Below are 5,715 nucleotides of genomic sequence, written 5' to 3'. Positions count from 1 at the left end.
TACGGCCAGGATAAGATCAGACATGATTGAATGGCGGAGCAGATTCGATTGGCCAAATGGCCTAATTCTGCTCCTATATCTTATGAACTTATCGACACAACCAGACCTCACTTCCCTTGGAACAACATGAAGTGTCTACTGTTTTCCAGATCCCTTCCTTTCAACTCACTTTTCAATTCGACTGCTTTGCATTATTCTGAAACTAAATTCAGATTTTGTGACTGCTTTGTGGAACATCACCATTCAGTCCATGAATGTGATTCTGAGCATTCATTTGAATTCTCTGCTCCACTCCTAGTCTGACCTCTGTACCCTGGATGTCCTGCACTGTTCCAATGAAGCTGAATGGTAGGTCAGAGAACTCATCTGTTGATCAGGCACATTCATTTCAACAATTTCCGATCTTGACCATCATTCAATCTTTCAGATATTAGATGTTGATAGTGGTTCGTCTCTTATAATTTTAAATCGGACCTTTCTTTTGTTTCTTTTCTTGGTCTATTAGTTTTTTTACTTCTCTCATTATTACAATATTGCCCTGTACCATCATCCTCTTTGTCATTTAATCACTCCATTTATCAATCCCATCATAAGATCATTTGTTCTTTCTTCCCCAGTGTTGCTCTTTTTAGCCTTAGTTTATTAGCTCTGATTACGTCACCTTTGCTCACGAGTCGCCAGGTATCTTTCTGATACCACCACGTGGTTCAATTTCAAGTTATGATTAATAAGTCAGCACACCGCTTAGTACGATTGAAATCAATGGTCATTTATTATATACAACAAGTAATGTTTACACAATAATACTACTATCTATATAATAAACCTATCACTACTGGCCAATACTTAACTTTAGGAAGAGCCCACCAAGTCAGGGAAACGAATGGCTTATCCAATCGGATCTGGCCTGCGGGATTCAAAAGGCTGCTCCAGGTCGATGGCTAGGAGTCTTTACCGGATAGCGATCGCTGGATTCAAACTTACAGTTGCCGGTTGCTGTTCTTGCGAAGGTCTCGAGCAGGCGTAGAAGGGAGAGAGAGAGAGATCTGAACTTGGCCCCTCACCTTATAGGGCCCAGGGGCTTCCCGCCTCCCGGGGCGGCCCTTGACCCTGAGTCCCAAGTGATTGGACCTGTTCCCAATCACTGGGGTCGATACGTCCAATTGCGAGGCGATTCCCCGATCGGTGGGTGGTCGTTGACCTGCCTTTGTTTGGGCCACTGCAGGCGCCGACAGGTCTGGCCCGGTATTCAATTGCTAATATGTTGCAATTGTTCCTGGGGATAGCTGATTACACTGCAGATGTCTGTGTGAATGGGCTGTTAATAGCCCTGAGTATCGATCTGGGCCAACTTCCCCAGAGCCGAATATGCTATTCTGTCTGCAGCTGTCCGTTTCTGTCTTGTTACCTGCTTTTCCCAGCAGCCTTTCCGGTTAGCCATTTTACGTGGCTACACCAGCTCCTCTCTTTTTCCTGACTCTCTGCTGGCACTGTTTAAATCTAAGTATTTTTTCCTTCTTTCTGTCTGTTAATCTAAGTTAGCAATCATATGGAATGGTGAAATGTATCTGCTGCTTTTAATGTCTACCCCATTCTGTCTCTCTTTGTTTCTATATTTGGCTCAGTCTCCTTCACTCTTATATTCTGCCTATCTGTGTCCCTATCACTTTTCCCCTTTCTGCTCTTTCTTCTCTCTATTCGCTCACTGCCAGTGAGGAGCTACGTTTCACTGGATTGATTCCTGAGATCAGGCAGTTGTCCTTGGAGGAGAGGTTCTGTGGGATGAGTCTGTTCTCTCTGGAGTTGAGAATAATGCAAAGCAGTCGAATTGAAATGTGAGTTGAAAGGAAGGGATCTGGAAAGCAGTAGACACTTCATGTTGTTCCAAGGGAAGTGAGGTGTGGTTGTGTCGATAAGTTCATAAGATATAGGAGCAGAATTAGGCCATTTGGCCAATTGAATCTGCTCCGCCATTCAATCATATCTGACCTTATCCTGGCCGTATGTCCACCATCCTTCCCATTCGCCATAACCCTTCAACCCATTACCAATTAAAAATCATGATGTGGAGATGCCGGCGTTGGACTGGGGTGAGCACAGTACGAAGTCTTACAACACCAGGTTAAAGTCCAACAGGTTTGTTTCGATGTCACTAGCTTTCGGAGCGCTGCTCCTTCCTCAGGTGAATGAAGAGGTCTCTTCATTCACCTGAGGAAGGAGCAGCGCTCCGAAAGCTAGTGACATCGAAACAAACCTGTTGGACTTTAACCTGGTGTTGTAAGACTTCGTACAATTAAAAATCTGTCTAACTCCTCTTGAAATTTACTCACTGTCCCAGAATTCACCGCACTCTGGGGCAATGAAGTCCACAGAGTCAGCCCTTTGGGAGAAATAGTTTCTCCTTAACTTTGCTACCTTCACTCAGTCATCCAGCCTGTTAAGACACCAACGAAGTCACACTAAGGAGAAGGTTCACAAAGGGCCGAGATCAACATCGACTCTGTGGGAAGGGATTCACTCAGTCATGATATGAGCTGAGACATCAGCAAGTTGTCAAGTGCCTGCAGGGATTGGATTTTGCTCTTTGTGCTGCTGTTAATCAAATCCAGGATTGATGGTCTGACAATATCTGCTGATGTTAACAAATGCTATAATTGGCTACAGTTAAATACTTTCAGATGTCACTGATTTTCAGAGTTACAACGTCCCATTTTAAAAGCACCATCTGTGATATTCTCCTTGAGTCAATAACTCTTTTTTTTAGGTTCATGAGTTTTATTTGTTGATGTTTTAAATGGGGTGGAGTATTGATCTCCCAACAAGTTTACAGATGTTACATTGCACACCATGAACACCATCCTACTGCATTGGTTTAAAATAAAGATTATGATTTTACCAATGACTTTGGTCTCTTTTATAAATACACTTTGCAAAAAATTTTACAACTGCATAAATATAAAATCTTCCATGAAAATGGTTTAAAACATTCCTGGACACCACCATGTGATGGTTCCAGCAAACAACTTTAATAACTAATCACAATAGCTTGATAGCCAGACGCAGATCTCAACATGGATTGAAGACTAAACAGATCTAAAAGGAAGCATAATAAAACCCATCACCATACACTTAACGTTGCCAAAAAAAAAGCAACTTTTCCTCCCTCCCCGACACAAACTTCAGAGTGCAGTATATTCATACACATGGGCATAACAGAAACAAAATCAAATACCATGGCAATTTTCAGAGTATTTACAACTTGGAAAGCAAAGTGTGCTTAAAAACTGCAACATAATTTGAAGGACCTGTGAATGTACACTCAAACTCACATGAGGCACAAGGCAGCAATACCCAAGAACACAAACACTGCTACACATTAGTGGAATTATAGTTTACAGTAATGGGCATTCCCATAGCTCAAGTATTATCATTTACAGTGGAATAAATATGTACTACTATTGTTTTTAATGTTACATACCGAGGTAAATGCAGAAAGCTAGTGTAAAGCATATAGATTAAGTGTAGGTCCTATATATACGACAGTTTGTTCAAGACTAATTTGAAATAATGGGGAAAATTGTATTATGTAGTTATCACCATACACTTTACACTCAATGCGCACTTCCGTGTTCTGTTTGACGTTCATAAACTGAATAGCAACAAAGAACCGAAGGTATTTTTCCTGCAGACGCTTGCTATGTATGGGTAGTACTGCAAAGGAAAGCCGCTGAATCCTCCCAGTCCAAAGATGTGCAGGTTAGGTGGATTGGCCATGATAAATTGCCCTTCGTGTCCAAAATTGCCCTTAGTGTTGGGTGGGCTTACTGGGTTATGGGGATAGGGTGGAGGTGTGAACCTTGGGTAGGGTGCTCTTTCCAAGAGCTGGTGCAGACTCGATGAGCCGAATGGCCTCCTTCTGCACTGTAAATTCTATGAAAACTATTTCACAGGTCCAACTTTATCTCAGTCTTCTTTCTTTGCTGCACAATGAATGGGAATAATAAACGGATTATAATTGATTTGCAAATCTTCTGCAAGTTCGGTGGAATTCTTTGGAGGCCCGGGATAAAAGTTAAGAATCCTGTTGAGCTTCGGAACAATGCGGGGTTTTCAGCATAACCGTAATTAGGATCATTTAATCCAGAGCAAGTCTTAAACCACGTCCGGTAAAATCTGCACGCTCTCTTCTGTCCTGAATCATCCAGTGGGCCTGCATGAATGTAGGCTGGAGGAATCTCTTCACAGTTCTCAAAAGGAGTGTTGCCACCCTGACTGGAGTCATTGTAAAGATCCAAGAACGTGTTCAAACTTTTCGCAAAACTTTCGCAGGAGTTTGGGTCTGACATACTAAAGGGAATTTCTGTTTCGAACGAATACAGCGTTTGTGATAGTCCTGGGGGTGCAACTCTGTCTTGGTGTTTGGGTTCAAATGGACTAATCGTGAGCAGCAGCGCTTGAATGGTTCCAATGAAGCTCCCAGCGAGGCAGCCATAAAAGATCAAGAAGAACCCAGAATATCTTGAGCCAACGACTGCCGGTCCTGCCGGTCCTGCCTAAAAAGTGCTTTTTTATTTCGGAATCCCAGAGGAATTTCTTCCAGTCTCCACCTGCCTCCTTGCCCTTGGCCCGGGCCCGGGCCATGCTGTCTCGAGGAGGCTGAGCGGGGGATTGTGGGAGAGTTTGAGGAAAGCTTGGCCTCGCTGTTGAGCTGATGCTGGCCGGCGGCGCGCGCACTCCCTCGCGCGGCGGCTGTTGCTTTTCAAACAAGAAAGGGGCGGGGACGGGGACGGGGGTGCGGAGGAAGGGAGGGGGAGGGGCGCGGGCATCGGTGGGGGGGGCGGGGGGGGCGGGAAGTGGAGTTGAGAAGCTCCAGGTGTCAGGAGTCCCGCGGAAGGTGAAGCTTCATTCAGGAACTCTGAACAGGAACAAGACAATTCTGAACTTTCACTTCAATCCTAAATTGATGTTTGATCCAAAATCTACAATTCAGAGTTTGAAAGGTTCCACTGATTAACATCTCCAATTAGAAAGTGCTGATTAATCATTGCTGACAATTGTTACTCACACATTCCTCACAGTAACATGTCCATTGTGAAATTACATTATCAAGGAGCATTAAACTAAACTGTGAAATATTTCACAGGCACATCAATAAAAACTTCATCAATCAACATTGATATTGATGAAACTTGGAAGTCACTGAGTTCAATGATTTCTGACACAGCAGCAGCAGCCAGGGTTAGGGGGATAGAGCGGGGGAGTGGGCCGAGGTTGAGTGCTCTTTCACAGGGTCATTGCAGACTCGATGGGCCAAATGGCCTCCTTCTGCACTGGAAAGATCTGACAGGATTCGAAGGTAACGGTGGAACCCACAACACAGACTGGTTTGAGAGCCACTCAGCAGAGATGACATCTGTCATTGAAGCAAAAAGCAAAGCCGACCTGATGTACAACATAAACCCAACACCGAGAACACGGCATCATGTGAAAGTAGTCAAGACAGTTTTGTAAAAGATGGAGAGATTGTGAAAATAAACACTGGACAGCCAACGTCAGTAATTCCACACTGCCTGTGATAACAGAAATCTATGTGCTGTGTGTGAAGGGAAGAAGAGGGCTCTGGGTCTGACCATCACCAAAGACGTTCCCTTGAAATCCCAGATGGTGACATCCTGACAGATGTAAACAGTCTGGGTGGGGTTAGTGTTGGGTGGG

At 44.0% G+C, this 5,715-nt stretch overlaps 1 pseudogene; it reads right to left on the bottom strand.

Moving 5' to 3' along the window:
- Nucleotides 1-2,754: 2,754 nt before the first annotated feature.
- On the bottom strand, nucleotides 2,755-4,709 carry LOC140418782 (sodium/potassium-transporting ATPase subunit beta-1-like; annotated as a pseudogene).
- Between the last annotated feature and the right edge of the window lie 1,006 nt (nucleotides 4,710-5,715).

The sequence above is a fragment of the Scyliorhinus torazame genome, chromosome 5 (assembly GCF_047496885.1).
Source record: "Scyliorhinus torazame isolate Kashiwa2021f chromosome 5, sScyTor2.1, whole genome shotgun sequence".
NCBI classification, from domain to species: domain Eukaryota; kingdom Metazoa; phylum Chordata; class Chondrichthyes; order Carcharhiniformes; family Scyliorhinidae; genus Scyliorhinus; species Scyliorhinus torazame.
Note: the sequence above shows the minus strand (reverse complement) of the source record. Positions and strands in the feature narration are given on the sequence as shown.